This window comes from Puma concolor, chromosome B4, assembly GCF_028749965.1.
Source record: "Puma concolor isolate L17-30 chromosome B4, mPumCon1.1.hap2, whole genome shotgun sequence".
Taxonomy (NCBI): domain Eukaryota; kingdom Metazoa; phylum Chordata; class Mammalia; order Carnivora; family Felidae; genus Puma; species Puma concolor.
The window spans coordinates 91,660,223-91,686,766 of NC_141673.1; the positions used below are offsets into that span (position 1 = coordinate 91,660,223).

The 26,544-nt window shown below is 35.1% G+C and overlaps 1 protein-coding gene and 1 long non-coding RNA gene across 5 annotated transcripts in view; one reads left to right on the forward strand and one right to left on the reverse strand.

The window, feature by feature from the left end:
* PIK3C2G (phosphatidylinositol-4-phosphate 3-kinase catalytic subunit type 2 gamma) overlaps positions 1-26,544 on the reverse strand; it is a 539,869-nt gene that overhangs the window by 426,167 nt on the left and 87,158 nt on the right. The window lies entirely within an intron of this gene.
* The window catches only part of LOC147579296 (uncharacterized), a 121,434-nt gene that overhangs the window by 74,785 nt on the left and 20,105 nt on the right, over positions 1-26,544 (forward strand). For 3 of the 4 annotated variants that reach the window (XR_015253782.1, XR_015253779.1, XR_015253780.1), the window contains exons 2-6: positions 4,743-4,954; positions 16,015-16,110; positions 18,158-18,274; positions 20,075-20,206; positions 21,744-22,910. This is a non-coding gene — a long non-coding RNA (uncharacterized LOC147579296). Of the gene's footprint in view, positions 1-4,742; positions 4,955-16,014; positions 16,111-18,157; positions 18,275-20,074; positions 20,207-21,743; positions 22,911-26,544 lie in introns of those variants that run through there. The other variant, XR_015253781.1, reaches the window with a different exon arrangement.

A 26,544-nucleotide genomic window follows, 5' to 3' on the forward strand; every position in this document is an offset into this window, starting at 1 on the left:
AAAACTCTTATCTAGATAAAAGAGGATAGAACTCTATCTCATGTAATGAGGCCAGCATTACCTTGTTACTCAAACCAGATAAAAACATTACAAGAGAAGAAAACTATGGATTAATATTCCTCACAAACATAGATGCAAAAATCTTCAATGAAGTATTAGTATATCAAATCCAAAATTATTTAAAAAGGGTAGTATCTTTAGATTTGGATTTGGATTTGGAGTGAGTTTTCTTACTGAAATGAAGGGTCGATATGGTTAACCAGGTTGGCCTGAATTCCTTCCCCTCCTGTCTTGCAAGAGAATGCATTAATACCTCTCAGACATTTGCAGTTGCTTAATGTACAAATCACTTGTTAAGAAATTTTTAACATCTAAACCATCACTGGATAAGGTCTCTATATAATCAGTGAGAGGAAGGCCAAACAGTCCTTTTATATAATCTCTAATGAAATCTCCCTACTTATTAGGAATGTGGGTTATAAGGGGAAAAGGGGCTGGAGACTGAACCCAGATAGGACTTCAGATGTCAGATGAGTGTAACCTGAATTATCTTATGCCTAAGTTTATTCACTGGCTTGGACTTAACTGTGCTATCCAGTGTTTCCATGGTGTTGGTGAGCACTAAAAGTTCAATAGCTATCCCTAGATTCTTTAGGACAGAGTGGCTCGGAATTCAGGAAATTCAAGCTCTTAAGTATGGGTCCTCCAACAGTAGTCATAACAAGAACTCTTTAAACTGCTAAATTAAAATTTCTGAGCACCTAGGGGTGCCTGGGTGGCTCGGTCGGTTGAGCGACCGGCTTTGGCTCAGGTCATGATCTCGCAGTTCGTGAGTTTGAGCCCTGCGTTGGGCTCTGTGCTGACAGCTTGGAGCCTGGAGCTTGCTTCAGATTCTGTGACTCCCTCTCTCTCTCTGCTCCTCCCCAGCTTGCACTCTGTCTCTCCCTGTCTCAAAAATAAATAATAAACATTAAAAAAAAATTTAAAATTTCTGAGCACCAGTTTTATATTTTAATTTTAATATAATTAAAATATATATAACATATGCCTCAGACTTCTCAATCTATTCACGTAAAATAGTATAATTTAATATATGCTTTAAAAATTCAGGTCCAAAGTAAAAAAGAAGTATAAAACAACAACAACAACAAAAATACACAGAAACACACACACATCCACATACATTTTCTGGATTGCCTAGTCATACAATTATAAAAATTTTTATAACTTTAGGTACAGAGAAATTATTAAGTATAGAAGAGGTCCTGTTAGCTTAATTTATTGGAAAAGATCCTGATTTATGGATTTTCTAGTAATATATCATTACTCCCCAAAAGGCAAGGTAGCTCATTTCTACTACCTTTTCATATTTCTTTTCCCCATGTCACATATCAAATATTAAAGAAGTCTTCTTTGATTGATTTGTCTTAATTATGGAACATTGATTTTTTTTTCCCTTCTCCCTATTTCTGAAAGTCTTAACAGCTGCTGAACCACACTGTTTTTAACTACCACCAGATTTATTTTAAGGTACCATTTCTCTTGCCTGGTCTTTCCTCATTTCTCTTCACTTTTCTTTCTCTAATATGTTTTTGACAATAAAACTTCATTTCTCTATCAGATGTTTTAGAAAGTATTTACAATTTCCAATTAGCAGACATTAAACATTACAATGATAGGGCGCCTGGGTGGCGCAGACGGTTAAGCGTCCGACTTCAGCCAGGTCACGATCTCGCGGTCCGTGGGTTTGAGCCCCGCGTCGGGCTCTGGGCTGATGGCTCAGAGCCTGGAGCCTGTTTCCGATTCTGTGTCTCCCTCTCTCTCTGCCCCTCGCCCGTTCATGCTCTGTCTCTCTCTGTCCCAAAAATAAATAAACGTTGAAAAAAAAATTTAAAAAAATAAAAAAATAAAAAAATAAACATTACAATGATAATGACTTACAATTATTTGGTACTACTTTTTTATTGACTTATCATTGACATGCAATATTGTGTTTGTTTCAGGTGTACAATATAGTGATTCAATATTTTTGTACATTACGAGATGATAATTATGACAGGTCTAGTTACCATGTGTAACCATACAAAGTAGTTTACAGTGTTATAGACTATATGCCCTATGTTGTACATTACATTCCTATGACTTATATCCCCTTTACCTATTTTCTCTGTCTCCCTACTCCCTCCCCTCTGGCACCGGTTTGTTCTCTGTATTTATGAGTCCATTTCTGTTTTGTTTGTTCATGTTCTGTTTTTTAGATTCCACATGTAAATGAAAGCATACAATATTTTTCTTTGTCTGACTTATTTCACTTAGCATAATACCTTCCAGGCCCATCTGTGCTGCTTCAAATAGTAAGATTTCATTCTTTTTTATGGCTGAATAATATTACAATGTGTGTAGGTATAGATAGATATAGATACAGATATAGATATAGATATATAGATATAGATATATAGATATAGATATATAGATTTAGTATTTACATTTTTTTTTTCAGAAAAATACCCAGACGTAAATTGCTGGATCCTATGGTAGTTCTATTTTTTAATTTTTATATTGAGGAAGACTCATACTGTTTTCCATAGTGGCTGCATCCATTTACATCCCCATCAACAGTGTGTGAAGGTTCCCTTTTCTTCTTGTCCTCATCAACACTTGTTATTTTTTGTCTTTTGATAATGGTCATTCTGACAAGCATGAGGTGGCTGCTCATTGTGGTTTTGATTTGCATTTCCCTGATGATGAGTGATGTTGAACATCTTTTCATGTGCCTGTTGGCCATCTGCCTGTCTTCTTATATTGATAGAACTTAGTAGAGATCCCAGAAATAAACCCATGCTTCCTTGCTCAATTAATCTACAACAAAGGAAACAAGAACATACAATGGGGAAAAGACTATTTCTTCAATAAATAGTGTTCAGAAAACTTGACAACTACATGCAAAAATAATGAAAATGGATCATTATCTTATGCCATATACAAAAATAAACTCAAAATGAATTAAAGACTTGATGTGAATCCTAAAACCATAAAACTCCTAGAAGAAAACATAGGCAATAGGCTCTTTGACATTGGTCTTAGAAATATTTGTTTTGGCTATGTCTCCTCAGACAAGGGCAACAAAAGCTAAATAAACAAATGGGACTACACCAAACTAAAAACGCTTTGTACAGCAAAGAAAACCATCAACAAAATAAGAGGCAGCCTACTGAATCGGAGAAGATACTTGCAAATGGTACATCTAATAAGGGGTTGATATCTGAAATAGATAAAAAAAAAACTCGTACAACTCAATCACAAAAAAAGAACAACCTGATTTAAAAATGGGCAGTGGATGTGAATAGCTATTTTTCCAAAATATTTACTTACTTTCTAATTTTAGAGTGTGGCTTTTGGGGTCAGACATGCCTGGGTCTTTCCAAAACACTTATCCATTTATTTAACAAATGTTTCTTGAACCCTTACTATGAACGAAGAACTGTGCTAAATGCTGCAGTCACAGTGGCCTGTGAGCCTTCCATTCCTAACGGAATTTCAGCTGGTGATGCTGAAATTTAATATTAAATAATATTTTAGAGATTGCCTAATTTTTCTAAACCTCAGTTTATACCTCTTTAATGGGGATAATAATATGGATAACAGCGTTGTGCTTGACATTAAATATGATTATGTATGAAAAGTGTGCATTTTATAACCCAGTGAAGAAATGGGCAGAAAACATGAATGGACACTTCTCTAAAGAAGACATCCGGATGGCCAACAGGTACATGAAAAGATGCTCAATGTCGCTCCTCATCAGGGAAATACAAATCAAAACCACACTCAGATATCACCTCACGCCAGTCAGAGTGGCCAAAATGAACAAATCAGGAAACTATAGATGCTGGTGAGGATGTGGAGAAACGGGAACCCTCTTGCACTGTTGGTGGGAATGCAAACTGGTGCAGCCACTCTGGAAAACAGTGTGGAGGTTCCTCAGAAAATTAAAAATAGACCTACCCTATGACCCAGCAATTACACTGCTAGGAATTTACCCAAGGGATACAGGAGTGCTGATGCATAGGGGCACTTATACCCCAATGTTTATAGCAGCACTCTCAACAATAGCCAAATTATGGAAAGAGCCTAAATGTCCATCAACTGATGAATGGATAAAGAAATTGTGGTTTATATACACAATGGAGTACTACGTGGCAATGAGAAAGAATGAAATATGGCCCTTTGTAGCAACATGGATGGAACTGGAGAGTGTGATGCTAAGTGAAATAAGCCATACAGAGAAAGACAGATACCATATGGTTTCACTGTTATGTGGATCCTGAGAAACTTAACAGAAACCCATGGGGGAGGGGAAGGAAAAAAAAAAGAGGTTAGGGTGGAAGAGAGCCAAAGCATAAGAGACTCTTAAAAACTGAGAATAAGCTAAGGGTTGATGGGGGGTGGGAGGGAGGGGAGAGTGGGTGATGGGTATAAGGAGGGCACCTTTTGGGATGAGCACTGGGTTTTGAATGGAAACCAATTTGACATTAAACTTCATATATTGAAAAAAAACATAAAAAAATAAAATAAGCACAGAGGGGGAAAAAGTGTTCATTTTAGTTTTTACTATATTAAGCACTCCATGAATTATGATTATTAATTTATTATTATTGCTATTAATGTTTTATTGTGCTTATATATACATATTTCTGAACCTCATGACTATTTTAAAAATAAGTATTGAAATCCTTTCTTTACAGATAAGGTGACCAAAGCTGAGAAAAGTTGTTATCTTACCCAGGATTATGGTCATCATGTTAGCACAGATTACTGAACAAGCGTGACCCATCAGGTGGGACCTGCAGGCACTAACCTAGTAGCACTCTGTCCCTGCAAAGACACAGGCTCTTTCCTCTGTCTTCAGAACTCAGATCTGATGTTACCTCACCCAGGAAGGCTTCCCGAATCTTAGGTAAGATAAATTTCTTTTTATTCTCTAGTAATTCTACAAATTGATCAATTATTATATCCCTTTAAATCTTCAGACTTTATTACTTTACTTGCCTTCTTTACTTGGGCAGGAGCTTTTTACAACCCTAGTCTAACTCTGTATCCCAGGACCTTTCACAATGCCTGGTAGGGAATAGTTTCTTAATAAATGTTTGTTGAATTGAATTGAAAATAACTATGACATTTATATCTGTAACACTTTACATATTGAATAAAAGACATTATGTATCTTCGTCTTCATGATAAACAGCAAGTCCTCTCTCACATTTTAGATAGCTATCCTTTTTTTCCTACGTTATGTACTTATGTACTTGAGGATATCTTGGTTTATTCATAAGTATCTGCATCTGATAACTCGAAATCCTGACATTTCTTTTTTCCAATATCCTCCCACTCAATCTTTCTGCCTGGTTGAAATTAATAAATCAACCTGTTATCAGTCTTGTTAAGAACTGATAACTAAAGCAAGAAACTTGTAATTTCATCGTGTTGTGCCTTCAATATCTAGTCCATCCATCAAAATAACTTAAACTCCGTGTTGTGAATTTACTTCATGATACACAATGGGGATTGCATGATGCTCATTTACAGTAGAGATGTTAATTCCTTATGTTTATTGTATACCAGATCGTGTATAGAACATTACAGAGCAACAACTATATATATTGCCCCAACTTTAACAGAATGATCTATTTTTCCATCAGTAACAAAATATCTATGATATTTTGGTCATATGAAGCTATTTTGAGTTCAGGGCCAATTTAGCTTCTGAAAAGTACAGGTTTCAAATTTTAGACTACTTTTCCTTCTACTCCTTTACAAACAAATTGCTATTAAGGTAATAATTTTTTTGACAAAAGGGATTTTCCACCTCCCTTTTCAATCTTCAATATAATTATGATTCATCTTAGAACTAAAAGAAATAACCTTTCCCTTATTTTGCATCTGATTGGCTTTAAATGTAGGAGGTGGTATAAAAATATTTTGAATGAAAATTCTATGTATAATACCACTTGAATTTATTTTATGTTACAAAGTTAAAACATCACTTAAATATATAGATGCATAATTAATAGAGAAATTATCACACATAAGAAACACAAGACAGTTTTACACACTTTAGTATGAGGGAATATACTTAAATACATTAGACAAGAAGGGATATATCATTTGCAGCAATAATTACTTCACACAGGGCAGCCAATATAATTTTCCTTTATCTGTCATTACTTTTTACTATTTAGTGCTAAGCAAGTCTACCAGGCAAGTAGTAAGTAGAGAGCCCTTAAAATTCTCCTATTAAAACTTTCTTGGGTGCCTGGATGACTCAGTTGGTTAAGCAGCTGGCTCTTGATTTTGGCTCAGGTCATGATCTCACGGTTCAGGTTCATGAAATTGAGTCCTAGAGTGGGCTATGTGCTGACATCATAGAGCCTGCTTAGGAATCTCTCTCTCCTCTCTCTGCCCCTCTCCAACTCACATGCACTTGGGCACACTCTCTTTCTCTCTCTCTCTCTCTCTCTCTCTCTCTCTCTCTCAAAACCAAATATGCTTTATTTTTTATAACGTTTATTTTTGAGAGAGAGAGACAGAGAGACAGAGAGAGAGAGAGAGAGAGAGAGAGAGAGAGAACATGAGCAGGGGAGGGGCAGAGAGAAAGGGAGACACAGAATCCGAAGCAGGCTCCAGGCTCTGAGCTGTCATCACAGAGCCTGTTGTGGGGCTCAAACCCACAAACCGCAAAATCATGACCTGAGCCAAAGTCGGAAGCTTAACCAAGTCACCCAGGCATCCCCAAATAAACTTAAAAAACAAAACAAAACAAAACAAAACAAAACAAAAACCTTTCTTAATTTTTTTCCTTATTATAAAGAAAAACCACTCTATGTACTTATTTTTCCCTTCTCTATTTGTAATATATTTTATTTGTACCATCACTTTTTTCTTTATCTATATTACTAGAGGTTTCACATAATTGTGTTTTTTAATTTTTAAAAAAATCTTTTCTCATGCTTTTCAAAGTTTATTTATACTATTTGTTTTTGATATTCTTTCTTCTACTTTCTTAAGACAAGGTCTCTGTTCTCTTCCAAGCTTCTTGAATTGACTGCTTAACAATTTCTTCAAAGTTTCTTATTAAATTAATGCATTTGAGGTTGTAAAATTTCCATAAAACTATTTAGCTGCATTCTATATTCACTGACAGGGCTATTTATGTTGTCTACAATTCTAATGACTTTGGAACCTATTATCATTTCTCTTTATGAGAATGATTGTGGAATATACATACATTTGAGTTTTCAAACCCACAAGACTTGGATCTCTTTTCAGTTCTGTACCACTACATAATCACATTATGGTGAGAGTAAATAGTCTATATGGTGTGATTTTTTTTTTAGTTTTATTGATAATTCTTTCAAGAGTGGCCCATGAAAATTATAAAGAAAATGTTGCATCTATGTGTAAAAAAGCAAATAGTACCTATTGTTAGATATAGGTTCCATTTGTATATGTTCAATAGAGTAACTGTTAATTCAAAGCTTCTGTAACCTTACTTAATGAGCTACTGTTTATAACTTTTTCATAGACATGCATGAAAACTTCCTTGAATGATCAAGTTTTATGAATTATTCTTGGAATTATATCCGTTTTTGCTTTATATATTTCAAAGCTATGTTTGTGTATGCTTAGAAAGTTATCATTGCTATTATCTTTGTATTTTTGTGATATGTAAAATATGAGGCAGCATAAAGAATAAATTTTCAATGGCAGCAAAGATTTATTTCTTTCCCATACAAAAATCCATTATGGACCTAGTGGATTCCTTGGGGAAATTGTCATCTGTAATATAACTCAGCAACCCCAGGTGATGTGGGCTCCGCATGGAAAGTCCACTTTGCAAAAGTGTGGTATCCAATATGGTAGGACTCATATTAATTACTGAACATTTGATATGTGGCTCTCAACAGAGATATGCTATAAGTATAAAATACTCTGAATTTCAATGAAAAAAATGTAAAACATTTTATTACTAATTTTTATATTGATTACATGCTGAAATGGCATTATGCTGGATATATTTGGGTTAAATAAAATGTTATTAAAATTAGTTTTATTGGTTTAATATTTTTTTTAATTAGCTAAAGGAAAATTTATAACTACCTATGTGAGTCACATATATTTCTGTTGGAATACTCTGATCAAGAACAGATAGCCTCAGTCTTTTTGGCAGTAGAAGAGCCAGATTGGAGAATCATGCATGTGCTCTCCACTCTCTCAGCTCCTAAGGGACACACGTCTTTTCTGCTCTCATTTCATTACCTAGAATTACTCACATAGGACCACCTCACTGCAAAGGAAATGAAAAGTGCAAGTTTCCATGTGTCTAGAAGGACAAGGTAACAAGATATCTGTGAGTACTAGTAAGCCTAACACAATTTTTATTAAATTATGCCTTTTGTTGTTATGTACTCTGTCCATCTGCTTCTCTACCTTTTACCTTAAATTCAAGTTTATTTCCTTTTATATTTAATGTATCAGTTTTCCAAATACATCTGTTTTAATGTTATTACGTTGGCTGTATTTTGGAAAGTATTTTTCTGAAAACTTTTTGCTTAATATTTTTCATCTTTTTATCTTTCAAATTTTTTATAAGGTATATAGCTTTACCATACATCTTGAGAGCAGATGAAGCATGTTGTGTTTTAATTTCCTTATTTAAATGGATGGATATAACTAGCTTATATTTATCATGATTCTGTATACTGTGGGATTTATTTTGTGTTTTTTATTTACCAGTTTTTTGTTATCTTTTATTTTTATTTATTTTTTTTTCAACGTTTATTTATTTTTTGGGACAGAGAGAGACAGAGCATGAACGGGCGAGGGGCAGAGAGAGAGGGAGACACAGAATCGGAAACAGGCTCCAGGCTCCGAGCCATCAGCCCAGAGCCCGACGCGGGGCTCGAACTCACTGACCGCGAGATCGTGACCTGGCTGAAGTCGGACGCCTAACCGACTGCGCCACCCAGGCGCCCCTGTTATCTTTTATTTTTAATACCTTACTCCCTTTTGTTTTATGCACCTGCATGGACAGATAATGTAATCTCTATCTCTTCCTCATGCTTCTGTTGCTTTAGAAGCAATAGAGTATATAACTGTTCTTAAATATGTAATATATATCCTTAACTATTTTTTCTAACACAATGTAAAATTATGCAACAATATTATCTCTTCAAAAGACAAAAAGTTCATTGTCTTAACCACTCTCTGAACAATCTCTGTCTTGCTACTATTGATTTATAATCTTTGTCATGTTTTTCACTCACCAATTAGCTACCATATGGCTCACAAATCAATAGCTAATTCAATCCACCATTTTTCATCATATGTTTTATACAACCACTCCTCATATCTGGGCTCAATTTTCTTCCTATTTAAGTATCTATTTTAATAACCCTTTTAGTGTGTATCTGTGTGAACTCTCATTCTTTTTATCTGAAATTATCTAAATTATACTGGTATTTTTACTTTAAATATTTTTTAATTTATATATTTTTTAAGTAAGCTCTACACTCAGTGTGGGGCTTGAACTTGTGGTCCTGAGATCAAGAGTTGCATGCCCTACCAACTGAGCCAGCCAGGTGCCCCACTGGTACTGTTAAAGAATAATGCAGCTGGAAATGGAAATTTCGGTTGAATGTTATTTTCCTTCAGCACATCATACCGATGTCATTTGGCATTTATTATTGTTGATAGTAAGTATGTTGTGAGTCTAATTGTCTGATTTTTTGTTTGTGATCTGACTTTCCTCTCCATTTGCATTTATAATTGTTTACCTTTAATTCTTGTTAATTTGTAGTTTCAATGTAATATAACTCTGTAAGAACTTATTTTATTTATCTTACCTGGAACTCAGAATGCAAATTGTTTCTCAGGACTCAAGCCTTTCTTTTCTTAAGTGGTTTTCTATGATTCGCCCATGTTTTTTGGATTCCTATTGGAGGTGGTGAAGCCTCTCAGTTTGTTTTTCAAGTCTCCTAATACTCTTTTGTACTTATTATGTCTAATTGTCTCTCAATATTGGATTCCACGGAACTTCATTACTTGCACTTCATTACTTTGACTATGTTCAGCTCTCCTCCATTAGACACTTTTCTTCTAGAGATGGCATTTTTTCTTGTCAAATTTTCAGTTTAGTTACTTTTTCATACCTCTTTTTTGTATCACTTATGCCTTTTCAACTTTGGAGAAGATTACCTAGTGATGCAATTCCTTTATTTAGCTTTCTAAAGACTCCAGACATTAAACATAATCTTTTCAAAAACTTAAGGTATTTATATTTCATCTGGAGTGAATACAGCTTCCAACTGCTGACATTTTAGGCTATCATTATCAGGCTTTGACTACTGTGATGCTTCAACCTGCTATTTCGTTTAATAAATTATCATGAAATGTTTACATGTCATTAAATATTCTTCTAGGTTTACATTGTTAATATAAATACTATCACAATCTTAGCTCTAACATGTTTAGAAATTTTTGTTGATATAGAGTCAAAATGCACACTTTTACCCATAAAATGTTACAGATAATTTGATTATTTTGTTGATTCATAGAATTGAAAGAGTCTGAACATATTTAGAAATAAATATTTTATTAAGTATATTTTCAACTTGCCTAGAAAATTGTTATTTTCCCTGCTGTATTACAGATTTTATAGCAAACAAGTAAAAACCTGGTGTTAGTAAGCATTAACAAAACAAAGGATCTTCCTAGAATATCACGGATAACTCTAGAGAATTTTCCATTTAATAGCTGAACCCATATTGCTATCAGAGGAACCAATTTAAGGATAAAGATGCCGTGGTGTAGTTAAGTTAGTTAAATTGTATCTGAATGCATAGCAATCTGACTTGCAATATCAGATATAATACACAGGTTTTACATTTTGCTTGGCCTCCTCAGCATTAGTCCATTGGTCTTTATCTTTTACAGCTATTATTTTCTCCTACTTCTTTCGTCTAGACATATAAAGCTAAAACAGATATATTTGAAATAAATGAAAGAGTTAAGCTCAGTAATCTAAGAATCCAACTCCTGAAGTTGCAAAATACACACCAGCATATAATTAAAGAAAACTGGAGGGAAATGATAAAAATGAGAGGATAAACTAGTAAAACTAGGGGAGTAAATTAAATTAGTCCCGAATAAAATTAAGGAAACAGCTAATTAACATATACTAGTGTGTGTCAAATAAGACAAAGGTTGGTTCAAAGAAAAGCTTTGAAAGAATAAACCTCTAGTTAAAGTGATGAAAAAAGAGAGAAAAAAATTTAATACCAAAAGGGTGAAAGGAGATATCACCATAGATAATTCGTATATCAAAAGGTATTAAGAGAACTTTATAAACAAGCTTAATCTAAAATATTTGAAAATTTAGATGAATGGACACATTTCTTTATATAAAGAACTTACAAAGCACAAGAAGAGATGAGAAAATTTCAATCATTTAAAAACTATGAATAAAATTAAACCATAATTTAAGGTCTTCAAATACAATAAACTCCAGTCTTTCCCAGTGAATTGCACTGAAAATTTAAGGGAGGAAAACTTCCCATAGAATAGAAAAAGAGGGAAAGTTTTTTCCTGTTTTGGTTATTTGTTTTGTTTTATTTTTTGTTTGTTTCTTTGTTTTTTAAGAAAGAAATGTTTTAAGTCATTAGTGAAGGTGGCATTTTGTATCAAGCAAAGTTTGATACAAAAACCTGACAAGGACTTTTCAAGAAAGGATCATTACATGCCAATTTTACTTAAGAATATAAATGCAAATATCCTAGAAAAAAATACGAAAAAGCCAATCAAGCCATGTATAAAAAAGTATAATGTGTCATGAGAATTGTGTTGAGAATTCAAGGATTTTCTTGTTAACATTCTTTGGCCAAATAATGTAATTCACTGCATTAGTAGAATAAAGAAGAAACTCATTTAATTAGCTCAGTAAATGCAGAGAAAGCATTTGAAGAAATTCAAAATATATTAGTGATAAAACTTCTTAGTAAAGTAGGATCAGAGAGAAACTTCCTTAATATAAAGTGTCTGCATGGTAACCTACTGCCAACCTCACATTTAGTGATGACACATTGGTAGATTTCTCTCTAACCTGGATGGATGAAGGATACATCATTTCCATTGAACATTGTACTGAGTGGCCTGGCAGGAGATGAAGCAAAAAGAAACAAAAGCAAAAACAAACAAAAAAAAGGATTGAAAAATAGTTATAAGATTGAACAAAAATAATATTGTCAATATTTGGAAACAAATGTGCCTTTGTGTATAGACTGTAAAGAGGACTCTTATAATTGATAAGAAGCATAACAAAGTTTTTGATACCAAGCAATATAAAACTTCAACTATATGTTTTCATATTCCAGCAAGCATCAGGTAGTTAGAAAATCCAAGTTATTAGAGATAACGTTGCAGTGCTGAAAAATGCAACTCCTTCTGTTATCCAAATAGTAAAAGATGCATTAGAAATGCTCTGAGAAGCAAAGAATGATTCCAACTCAACCTACAAGCAATTCAATGTTTGTTGAAAAAGCCCTTTATCGTAAAATCTCTGAATGGATCAAGGTGGTCCTAGCAAATGTTTTCATTGCAGAAGGTGGCTCAGAACAAAAAGATAAAACTTTGGCTCCCCCAAGAAAGCTAGATAACTTTAGACAGAGCCTTATCTTGAAAATACTTATAGGTGTTGCTATTGGCACATTTGCAACATTTAGTTAATTAGAATAAAATTGACAAAAGACCAATAAATTGTTCCAGAGCAACATACTGTCAAAGTGCAACCAACCTGAATTAAGAGTGAGGCTCTTCAAGGTGTGTAATGACTTGAGATTTCCTAAATTTCTATTGGCAAGAAGTGGCTGAGGAGAAAAAAAGAAAAAGAAAGGAATATGCAGAGGGTGAAGTCAAAAGAACAAGGATTGGGGGGCACTTCCTGGTAAGCAAGCATAATAAGATTCTAAGGAACATTCTTTATCATCCAGATAAGCCCTCTTGGCAAAATTTGCCAGCAGGAACTCACAGTTGCTATGAATCAGTGACTGCTATGTGCCTCCCTTTCTTCTTTCTGAATGGGAGGGTTTGTTGTGATTATTATAACTGTACTTCTGAGGTTGTTACGTCACCTTATGTACTTAAGGCTGGTAACTCAAACGTAGCTACACACTTTCACATGATCTGTTCTCACATTTTTTTCTTTGGAATTTATATGAGTGTTATAACCTTATGTACTTAAGGCTGGTAACTCAAACGTAGCTACACACTTTCACATGATCTGTTCTCACATTTTTTTCTTTGGAATTTATATGAGTGTTATCAGTGTGGGCCAAGTCAGGAAAGCAGATACCACTCTGTGTATTTCCAAGAAATATTGGTTTTAATACAGGAAGTTGGAGGTTTACACATCTGTTGAAATGGTCTGGGGAGTAAAGGTCAGGAAAACCCTGCTAGAGGTTACAAAAATTACATTGCAGTCAATGACCTCAGCTGCCTACAATCCTCAAATGGGCAATTTGCAGAAGCTCACTTAGGTGTTATCAACTTGAATGATATCAGGAAAAGCTGCTCGTCCCAGGTGCCTGTAGCATGGAGGTGGAGGATTTATAGGAATTCATTTCGGAAGTCGTTGCAAACCTCCTATGTGCTGCCTGCCTGTGTCCCTGTTGGCAAATGCCATTGGAAAATAAGGGCTTCTCTTTTTCTTCTGTCTTTGCGATCTCAAATGAGAGCCTCTCATTGTTAGATCTTAACCTAAGACCACACTGGAAAGGGATTCTCCTATGATTTAGAGGAGAATGTAAGGGGTGAAAAGGATGTACGGTTGGCAACAGACAATCTGATAAATGAGCAAAACCTAAAATCTGATGTAGACGGAAGACATGTATGATTAGGGTGTGTTGCTAGTGCAAATTCTTAGCTTTTGACACTTATCAATATCAGCTTGAAATAAGTCATCTGTTTAGCATAATTAGAAACCATCAGTGCAATCTCTTTTAATATCAAGGTATTTTAAGTTGTTTTGACATATAACCATTCCACAATTTGTTATCAAGGTCAGCCAAGGGAAATTCAAGTAGTGAAACTCCACGAGAAAAAAAAAAATGTTGTGTGTAAACATAACAGATGAGCCACAATAACTTTAGGTTAAGAATTATAAAAGCGAAACTTCAATGTTTGCCAAAGCTCTGGTTGATGCATTATTCATATTACTATTTAAAATGTCTAAGAGATTTTTAAAATATTAATTTGGAAAATCACTCTTTAATGTGATTTCAACAGTTATGTATTCTTGAAATCTCATCTTTGCTTTTAAAACCGTAAAAAAAAAAAACTTCAATTTTTGCTTTAGAAAACTGAAAAATATTCATACTATTGAACCAGTCTTGTTCTTATAGAGTAATGTCACCATCTTGTGGTGTTTTAAGATATTGCTGCTAAAGGTATTAAAGGTTATTTTTATATCTATTAATAATATAATAATACTGCTTTTTTAGTACTTGTCTCTCAGTCAGTAAGACATGTATTTAGCCAATGAATAAGCAGTTTTGTCTCAATCTTTAAAAAAAGATGTTTAAAATTTTTAATAAATAAATGTTTATTTTTGAGAGAGACACAGAGTGTGAGCAGGAGAGGGTCAGAGAGAGAGGGAGACACAGAATCTGAAGCAGGGTCCAGGCTCTGAGCTGTCAGCACAGAGCCGGATGCAGGGCTTGAACTCACGAACGGTAAGATCGGACCTGAGCCGATCGGACACTTAAGGGACTGAGCCATCCAGGCACCCCTTGTTTCAATCTTAATATAAATATCTGCTTCAAAACAGATTTAAAAATTATTTTCTGTTTAGAAAAATGCCTATTACATGGAAGCCTTTTAGTAAATTTAATAACCACCTAAAATGTAAGTTACATAAAAGAATAGTCTTGTTCATGGATCAGTCTCCCAGGCCTGCAAAGCAGTACTGGGCAACGTTGGCCCAACAAATGTCTGATGAATCATTGAATGCAAATATCAATGAATGGATGCTTTCTATTGTAAACATTTTAAGAAAAATTAGCTTCAGAATTTTCCTAGTTTTCTAACAGACCATGCAAATCAAAACTTGTTTTTGTTTCAAAGAACCAGATCAGTACAGAGATTTTAGTACTGAGAGATTTTAGTGTTTTTGTTTTGCTTTGTTTTGTTTTATCAAAGCTTTGCAAAATGACTTAGTTCAGTTATATATTGATACCTCGATTTGGTTTTAAATAATTACATGAGAAAGATATGCAGGTATGTTACTGAATTATTTTCGCTCATTATGAGGGATAAAATGTAGTGGAAAGAGCGCAGGCTTTGGAGTCAAACAGAACAATTTCCACTCCTGGCTTTGCTGGCAGTGTGATTTGGGGAAACTAAACTTTCTGAGTTTTGATTTTTGTCTACTGATGTTGGAGGTAATGATAACCTTTTTTGTAGTATATAGGTAAACTAGAAATGTGACTTTGTATTAATTTGAATGTGTGATTATTCAAAACTAACAGATTGCCTCCTCCAGGTGAATCAGTCACCATTTATGAGTGATATATTTTGTCAGGTATCATGCTAGGCTTAATTGAGGAAAGTATACACACAGAGATGTTTTCTTAATACTTGTTGAAAAAAATTTAGAAACAGCTAATTAATATTATTTATGCTGGGTTGAAATTCCAGTTAAATTCAAGCCCTGACATATATTTAAATAAGTTTCAACTAATACAATTTTGGGAACCTTGTTATATAAGCAATTAGTTAATTTTAGGATCATATTTTAGAAACAAAATGTTATTATTTTTAAGAAAGTACAATTTATTTTCAGTCAAAGTACATTTCTTTACAAAAATTATGTCATCTTCACTCCAAATAAGCAAAATTCATAACATAATAACGTCCCTGTTGTTTGTTTTTGTTTTTGTTTTGTTTTTTGTTTTTTTTTTTTGTCAGCCATCATTCTTTGTAAATGCACCAAGTTGGGGTAAAAATTCCCTGGCCCTGTATGAATGCTTTGGTTGGTCTCCTGTTTTTCCTGCTTGTTTAAAGGTAAGTCTTTCAAGACATTTTAATTTTCTTTATTTCTTACTCTTTTTTTTTTAATTTAAATTTTAGTTGACATACAGTACAATATTGGTTTCAGGCATAGAATTCAGTGATTCATCACTCACAACACCCAGTGCTCTTCACAGGTGTCCTCCTTAGTACCTACCACCCATCGATCCCATCTCCTACCCCCTCCCTCCCTCAACCTATAGCTTGTTCTATATCATTAAGAGTCTTTTGGGGTTTGTTTCCCTCCTCTTCTCTCCCTACCCCATATGTTCATCTCTTTTCTTTATTAAATTACACATATGGATGAAATCATATGGTACTTGTCTTTCTCTGATTGGCTATTATTGCTTAGCATAATACATTCTAGCTCCACCCACATCATTGCAAATGGCAAGATTTCATTCTTTTTGATGGCTGACTAATATTCCATTCTGTATATATACCACTTCTTCTTTATACATTCATCAATCGATGGACTTTTGGGTTCTCTTGTAGTTTGGTTATTGTTGATAATGTTGCTATAAACATTGGGGTGTACGTACCCTTTGAATCTGTATTTTTGTATCGTTTGGGTAAATACCATCATGTAACTGCTTTATCACAGAGTAGTTCTATTTTTAGTTTCTTGAGGAACCTTCATACTGTTCTCCAGAGTGGCTGCACCAGTTTGCATTCCCAGGACATTTTAATCTTCAAATACTGTCTTAATTTAGTATTTGGAATTTCAAGCTCTTTACAAAAATAAAAACATCAAACTTGACTTGAGATTTGCCCTTCTTGCCTCAGAGTTATCCCAGACTTTCCACAGCTGGCTTAAATTTTGCCTTCTATTATATTCCAGGTAAGAGGGAGGGAGAAGATTTAAGGTAATTGGATAATCTCTATTTGTGGATCCTTTCCAGCTTACCACCCCTGGCATCTGGTTAAAACTGACTGTCTCTGGGAGTCTTTGGCAGATTTTGCCATCTTTCCCTCCTGATGTTCCCCGATGGATAACCGTTTATGACTCCCAGAATATCAGCAATTATACTTCCAGGTTCTTTGTGGTCCCCAGTTATATGCAACCCTCATCTCTAGAAAACATTTGTGCAAGTCATGTCTGAAAACCTTGAGTGCACCCAACTCTTGATTTTAGCTCAGGTCATAATCCCAGGGTCATGGGATCAAGCCCCATACTGGGCTCTGTGCTGAGCCTGGAGCCTGCTTAAGATTCTCGCTCTCTCTGCCTCTCTCTCTTTCTCTCTCATCTGCCCCTCTCCTCTGCTCACATGCTTTGTCTCTTTCTAAAATAAAGAGGTTAAAAATTAAGAAAAAAACCAAAAACAAAACTCTGACTGCAAACCTATCTCAAGGCAGATCCTTAGATCTGCCCCAAAACAATCTATCAGCTTTTTCCTTGGTCTCTATATTTTCCATATAAGGGTCATATCCCAGTTCAAAGGTGACTTTGACTTTATCAGACATTAGCCAGATCTCAGTCTCCCATGTCTGCAAATCTCAGGGAACGTATTTCTAACTAAGACATACCAGGGAAGCCTCCTATGGCTTAAAGGGAGAGAGGCCTCATGTCTCCACTTGACAAGGGAGAAGGCTCAGAAGGAAGCAAAAGCCCCTATCAAAGAAAATTTCCTTGTGATTCTTCCACTTAGTTATTTTACATTCTCGAAGTTGGTGAGGGGAATCAAGAAATCTAGAAACAGTTCTGATAATTATATTTTGGAAGATTATATTTTGAATTGACAATTTACATTAGAATTTCATATCTATTACAGCTTAGGCTTCAGTGTAAATTATATACATATTTATATACTCAGTTGTACGTCTGATCTAAAATTTCACGCTATGTTGTAGGAAAGTCAGAGCCTGGTAAGCAAAGAACTGCTTCAATATTATTAATATGTCCAAGATCTAGGGAAAACTAAATCCAGGGGAGACAATTAATTTTTAGCATTATCATTTTGTCATAGTTATTTTTCAGTATCAGCATATATGCAATTGAAGTTTGATTTTAAGTTAAGTGATTTCACACACTATGTTACAGGTGTCTTACATATGAAAAATCACCTCTGTCCATTTGAAAGAAGAGATCTATTACAAAAGATCATCAAAGGCCAAGTAGAGAAAACATACTTGATGTTTATAAGAGACTATCAATGGCGTAAGTAGACATTTAATGATGTGTGAATCAGGTAGCTGGAATGAGAAAATTCTGTGTGAAATGTAATGATATAAATTAAATTACAGAATAAAAATAAAAGAGCTTAATCAGGAACATTTATAAGTACAATGAGTCATTAAACTGCCAAGTGTCCGAGAGAGCCAAGGCTGCAAAGACATCATTTGCCCTTTTATAGAATTCTCTAGGGACAGATCTTATTGAAGAGATTTTAGAAGGAAAAAGAATCAATAGACTTAAAATTCTGAAGTGATTATTAGTCTGGATTAATATGGTTGTCTTTTTAAGAATTTAAGGCAATAGATAAGGCAACTTAATTAAATGATCACAAGCTTTCACAATAATAAATATTAACACATTCTGAAACCAACTTTACTGTCATCATAGAACCATCTCTCTCTCTCTCTCTCTCTCTCTCTCTCTCTCTCTCTCTCTCTCTTTTCTGTGACTCTTCCATACTTATCTGAATATAATTTAAGGCAGCTTGATGATAGGACTAAATTTTCACTAAATTTCTTCCATGTGTATTTTTATGATAATTATACCCAAATATTAAGTTAAAAGGAAGTTGGGTAGTAGGAAATTTGGGGCTGGAAGAGACCATGTTAGGCAAAATCTACTTATTTCAACAAAACCAAACCAATTATCTTGTATTTCCTATTAATGTAAGAGGCCCTAAAATTTATACATAATATTCATGTGGCATTACTATAAAAACTGAAATGCAAAATCAAGGTAAAACAATCAGCATATTTAGTGGTATAAGTGAGTTTTGATTAGTCAGAGGGCAGCTTTCTTTGAGCTCTTGCAAATGAAAGCTGAACACTAACATTTATAAGTGGGTCATCCAGATCATAATTCATATTTAATAGAAGGTATGATATTTCCTAGCATAGGAAAATCTCGAGACCTGTTTAAGAAGAAAAATTCAAATTGTTCTCTCTTGAGACCTGTATAAGAAGAAAAATTCAAATTGTTCTTAAGGCCAAATCACCCTTTCAAAGGACAAAATTACAATCTCTTAATGAGAGTGAAGACTTAATACAGTTGTGATTGTTTAAGGGTAAATTTAAAAATTCAGTGCTGGGTAATTATAAGATGTGATGGGAGGGGAAGGGAAGGGAAGGGAAGTTAGTATGAACGGGACCTTGCTCCATGTTTCTGTGTTACAACCACAGTACATTTTTCCAGTGGGAAGATGAGATAGAAGCTCCTTGTGACATATGTAGCTGTAGTCAACCTGGGATACTCTTCAGCTTATTTTGCTTTCTATAAATTTTAAAGTCTGTACCTGAGAAGTTTAAAATGTATGGTAATACTTTCTTGTGATCCTATGCACTCTACAATCTTACCCTAGAAAACTAACCTTCTTATATAGCTGTCTCACACTCTGGAACCACTGCTTTTTTTCTCCTCTGTTTCAAAAAAGATATTACAATTTTTCTAGATGTAACTACAGCTATTTCAGGTCCCTCCCCAAATCCCATGCTCTTAATCACCACTGTTGTGCTATGCAAATTCAGTTATTGGTTATCTGAGCTGAATCATAGTCTCCCCACCTCTGATTTTCACTTCTACCATAAATGATACACATATATATTGTTCTCAGAGCCATAATATCTGCATAGTAAATGTTTAATACCTGCAGCTCAGTTGAGGTAGTTCTGCTGGTCTTGGCTCAGATGGATAACTATGTTTCAGGCTATATGCCTGCCTGGGCTTGGATTCTTGCTGTTAACCCCAGGCTCAGTTCTGCTCTTCATGTGTTCATTCTGCACCCAGATATCAAAGGTCACAAGTTTCTTCTCATCACAATATCAAAACTACAAGAAGGCAAGTCCAGTGTACAAGCCCATTTCAGGAATTTTCTTTTGGCCAAAGCAAATCATAAGTCTAAATCCAACATCCATGAAAGTGAATATTTGCTGGGTAATTTAAATGATCATAACTTTCTTGTTTTAATTACTACTGACATATAAAAAATTACCCCACAATAAGTGATTAAAAAACAATTTTTATTTTGCTCATGATTTTGTTTACCAGGAATTTGGGCGTGACCTATCTGTACTGGTTTTTTTTTTTTTTTTAATTTTTTGAATGTTTGTTTATGTTTGAGAGAGAGTGGGGAAGGGGCAGAGAGAGAGGGAGACACAGAATCTGAAGCAGGTTCTAGGCTCTGAGCTGTCAGTACAGAGTCCGATGTGGGGCTTGAACCCATGAACCCTGAGATCATGACCTGAGCCGAAGTCAGACACTTAAACAAGTGAGCCACCTAGGCACCCCATTTCCATATTGTTCTTGTTTCAAGTATCTCAGGGGACATAGTGAGATGGTTGCTGAGGCTGCAGTCTTTGAAGATGGATAAAAGGGCTAGATAACCAAGAACTTACAGGGCTGGACACTGATGCTGGCTGTTGGCTAAAAGCTCACCTGGCTATTGCCTAGAGAGCTAACATGTGGCATCTCTAGCATGGAAATCACATGGCAGTGGGATTTTACATGACAAAGTCCAAGCAGAGTCAGAAGAGATTGGGGATTGGAAAAGTAAGGAATAGAAAAAGCCTAACGCAATTGCCTTGTTGGTTCACAACCCTCTTGGGAGCTTCCTGGATAAAATGTGAAACAGTCCCTGCACGTGGAGGGGAGGGAGAGACAGAAGAAAAAGGCAGGCCACTTGAGATTTGTAGGTGGCAGGTTTAATAAGCAAAGGAGCATCCAGATTAGGCTTGTTTTAGGCAGCAGCAAAATGAATAGATCTCTGCACCCACCTGCCAAATCTTAAAAGTTTATATAGAGGCCTTACTTTGTTTCAGTCTCATATACTGACAACATGCTTTTAACCCCACATCACTATCTCAAGGCTTTATCCTTGGGTCAGCTTCTGGGAGTGGGGAAGGCACACAGAAGCCACATTCCAAGGACAGGTTGGGATGAGGAGCCTCCGATTACTGAGTTCAGCTCATGAGTCCACCGGCAGTCACATCCCCTCAATAACCTTCCCTGCAATTAGATATTGGTACTTTCCAGTGTTGGGTTTTTTTTTGAGACGTTTTCAGATTGTTAGGAATACTTTAGTGTCAGAAACATTCTTGCAGCTTTCTTTTAAAGGATGATGCAGGTCCTCCAGAAGGCACTTACAATAACCTGCTTCTATCATTCGATGTCTACCAATGATAGATACTGTTCTTCATGCTGAGAATGTGTCCCCTATTGGAAAGCCCTTCAAAAATAACCCCTTGACAACCTTCCACAAGATCCAAATATGAGCAAGGTCTACCATAAGCTAACCCCCTTGACAGGCTGCAGGCGGACCCCACAGCTGGCTTCCGTTTCACTCCTAATCACTTTGTGGGGTCCAGCAGAGTCTTTGTTCCGTAGATTTCAGAGATGTGTCAAATACAGTTACTTAATGTCATTTCCAAATACCAAGATTTTGTTCCTTTTGCATCAGGATTTTGCCTTCCAATTTCTAAATCCGCTGGCAACTGTGATTTCCAACCTGTCATCTTCTCAGACCAGTAAGACCACTCCTTTCTGTTGGGGCCCTAATCCATGGTAAGGCAGCAAACTGGAAAGGCCTCACGGACAAAGTTAGGTAAATGCCTACCTTGAGTATTTCTTTTGAATCGAGGATCACAGTCTCTCAATTTTCTGGGTCTGTTTTTGCTTTCCAGTGCCATCAAATCATTTATTCTTTCTCTGCTTTTCCAAGTGTTACTCAACTAAGGTTTGGTTAGTTTCACGCAGTGGCTTGAACATTATACACAGAAGTGGAGGCCAGACATTTGTATCCAGTGCTCTGAGCCTAGGCAGCACCTCGGTGCCCCAGTTGTTTGACAATTCCATTCAAGGGTTAAGCTGTCGTTAGCATTCATTTATCTCTGGGTTTTGTCCTAGTTTCCCTTTCAAAAGTGTTGCTTTCACTCAGTTAGCAGCATTTAAAGATAATTATTTTTAGTGTATTTTATCTGATATTGTAGTTGTATCAAGAGAGAAAATTGTTTGGGTAATTCTATCCTGCCATATAACTGAAAACAGAAGTGTTAGATTTATTTTCCACACTCATGACAAAAATGTGAACCTAAAAAGTAAATATAAGCAAGCATACTACTCCCATTATGAAAATGATAAATGCCTCACCAATCCTTCTAAATGCTAAGCTCCTCAAATGGGATTCCGTTCGTTCAGCCCTTAAATGAGTCGTCTTGCCAGTCTCACCAGTCTCATTTTGAACAACTCCCTTTCTTTCCTTCCTTTCAACAACACAAATTTGATTGTGCCCAGACATACTGTACTGCGTCATAGTCCAATGCCTTGTCTTCACTGCCTCAGTTTCAGAACTTTGTAACTTTTACTCTCCCCTGCAGGTAAATAAAGCCACTCATTTCAAGTACCAACTCCAGGAAGGCTTTCCTGAAACCTCTTTAACACAACATGCACACGCGTACACACACACACACACACACACACACACACACACGCTTGCATTTATGTTTATCACCGTTTAACTGCAGTTATAGATCCTGTGCCATGGAGTTTCCGGTATTTTTTTTTTTTGTAATGTTTATTTATTTTTGAGAGAGACAAAGTGCAAGCCAGGATGGTGCAGAGAGAGAGGGAGACAGAATGTGAAGTAGGCTCCAGGCTTCAAGCTGTCAGCGCAGAGCCCGACACGGGTTCCAACCCACAAACCGCGAGATCATGACCTGAGCTGAAGTCAGACGCTTAGCCAACTGAGCCACCCAGGAGTCCCTCTGGTCTTTTTTTATGTGTAAGTGTTATTTCTCCAGCTACATATCATACATCTTAAAATTTTAGGATGGTATTTTTATTTCTAGTTTACTACATATTACAGTTGCATTACACAGAAACAAAAATATTATTTGGCTTCGTAATCGTAATTTTCTTGTCTGGCCATAATTCAGTTCTTAGGTTTTTGTCTTTTTTTAAACTTTCTTGCTCATATTGGCATGATAAATAACTTATACCATTATATATTAAGCTCTTGAATCATTTTTTATTTTATTTCATTTTTGAGAGACAGAGAAAGACAAAGCATGAATGGGAGAGGGGCAGAGAGTGAGGGAGACACAGAATCTGAAGCAGGCTCAAGGCTCTGAGCTGTCAGCACACAGCCCAGCACAGGGCTCCAACTCACAGACTGCAAGATAATGACCTGAGCAGAAGTCATACACTTAACTAACTGAGCCACCCAGGCCCCCAAATCATTTTTATTGAATAAAAATTGAAAAAAAATACTATATCACAACTGTCATAAATTCATAATAAGATCAATGCTAGACTTCTCTAGAAGGCAATTAAACATTCAGCTACTTGACTTAAAATATTTTGTGTGGGGCACCTGGATGGCTCAGTCAGTTGAGTCTCCCACTCGGTATCAGCTCAGGTCATGAGCTCCTGGTAGCAGAATCGAGCCCCTCATCAGGCTCTGTGCTGAACATGGAGCCTAGTTGGGATTCTCTCCCCCTCTCTCTGTGCCCCTTCTCTGCTCACACACTCTCTTGCTCAAAATAAATAAATAAAAATAAACATTAAAATAATAAAATATAGGGGCACCTGGGTGGCTCAGTTAGTTAAGCGACCAACTCCTGGTTTTGGTCAGTCATGATCTCACAGTTTGTGAGTTCAAGCCCCACCTCAGGTTCTGCGCTGAGAGCATGGAGCCTACTTGGGATTCTCTTCCTCTCTCTCTCTGCCCCTTCCCTGCTTGCTCTCTCTCTCTCTCTCTCTCTCTCAAGATAAATAAATAAACATTAAAATAAATTAAAAAATATTTTGTAAAACAGTTACCAACCGTGAATATAATTTACAATGAAATGTAATCGGTACAAGGCAGTGTAGATGATGACACTCATTAATTCCTTTGCGGTCTTAAGGGAAACTTCAGAAGAGATGAGTTTATCCATATGGAGTAATGTTTGCTTTATGCTGAATGTACCTTTACTTTAGTTAGCCCATATTTTCTGTTTCCATAAATTATAACTAGTTATATACTAGGAAGTGTATGCCATTTTTAGCTGATTTTAAACTGTGTTAATAATCTGTCTTTGTATTTGACACAAAAGGGTTATTTTCAGGACATGGTTTAATCTTGACATGTATTGATATGGATTCTTTTCTAAGTTGTTTTTCTCATATATGTTCTCTATAGTTTTTGCTTCTCGTGTATCTCTCATAAGCAATTCTTGAAATAGAGCAATTCTTAAAATAGTTTTAGAATGTGGTTTGATTGAATTCTTTCAATCATGACTACATTTTGCATATGTATTTAGTGTTTCTAAACTTTGTCCAAATATCTTTAAATTCAGAGTGCACAAATGTACCACATATATTTTATACCATTTCATGGTGATTACACCCTATTGAACTTTTTTCCAAGTGATACATCTACTTGATTAGTCCTATGGCAGTTTGCTTTTATTATCTAATTTCTAATTGTGCTTCTCTCTCATCAATATTCTTAATCCATCTTTGTCATTATATTTCCATTTTAGTCCCCCAGACTATTTGATTGCTTCCAATACTCATTAGTATCTAATTTATTCTATTGTTACACACAGTTCAGGCATTTTTACACATCTTAGAACTTTAAAAGCTTATTTAGTGATTTTATGCTGCAAATACAAAAAATATGCAGTTCCCATAAATAGTCACCACTTTTTGTAAACTGCAAGCAAACGTTTCATATACATGCATTGATAGAATTGAATAATCATATAAAATACATGCCTACTTATACTTGGGTGAAAGATAATAGTATTTATACATCATGATTTAAAAATTTCTACAAATGTAAAGTTCTCAAATCTTAAATAATTAGGAATAAATGCTTTTTAGTGATTTTATTTTATTTTGCCTACAAAATGTCCCTCTGCTACCAGTTCCATCCAACCCATGCTTCTGCTCAATATTTCATTAGACGAAGATAATACAAAGTAATAGGTGTAGTAAACATGATTATTTTTACGAAAATCTCAATTTCTAAAATGAAAAATGAAGGTAATAATGTTAAACTTTTAGTAGAGCAATTATATTGTTTTCTTTGCTACTCTCTGCCTATGTATTTTTACCCTTTGCCTCATAAAATAAAACTGGAAAAATGTTCACTTACATATAAAATGATGCAAACATTTAATGAACATATGGTATTAAGCTAGAAATCTTTTTATTTGAAAGTTAAAATAAACATAATCTAATGCAAGTTGACAAAATTCGATCCCTTAAAAATGGTGCAGAGATGTAAAATTAAAACCAACTAGCTGATTTTCAGAAATGTGGGTCATAGTCTTTAAGTGATACGGTTTATTTTAGTAGCAGTTAAATAATCATGCAAAACAAAATACAGCTCAGTTAAACTTCTTTAATTATAAATTTGATTAGTATATTGGAGTTGAAAATAAAAAGAAATCATTAATATAAAGGCATAAAATTTGGAATGAAAAAATAGCATCAATATTTATAAACAATTTATGGTTTAGAAATATGTGGTAAGAAACCAAAATAAATCAGAGATAAAAGATACACTGAATGCAGGCACATTTTCAATGAAATTTGATGTTAGACATTTCACTAAATGAGCTGAAACTTTTTCCAGGTACATGTTATAAAACAAGTTCATCTGCAAGTAATTTAATTTACTTATGTGAAAAAGCGCAGCAATGTTCTGTGTGGCATTAGGTGTCTGAGATGTATCACAAAAGCAATTAGATCATACTGGAAACCAGCTGTGCATCAAGTAGATTGCTTTTATCCAAGTGATAAAAACCTTGTAGAGTGTGAACAATATTGGGTATAAAATGTAACATTTTAATGAGCAACATAAAAGAGGAATAGAATGAACAAGAGAAATGGCAAATTTGCACAGGGCATGTGCAACTTGAAAGGAAAAAAAAAGTGAGAAAGATATGTCTTGGATTGTGATAAACTGTTGACCTACTCTGGCTTTTAATTGGAAAAACTTACACATCATTTAATTAATTTATCAAATGTGTGATCCCAATTTGTAGTTCAGTCACTCGGGGAAAACTCAGAGACTATAGATGATATTCTGAAGGAAGCACACTTGATGTTACCAAAATCTATTCTTTACCAGTGAAGGTTTAGAGGAAAAGAGGTGAGAAAGCAATAAGGAAGGAATGAAGAAGGAGGCATAGATCAAGAGTAAGAGAGAATTGGGTTATTTTGATGGACATTCATGATTAAGAAAAGGCTAGTTCAGGCAGACCAACTCA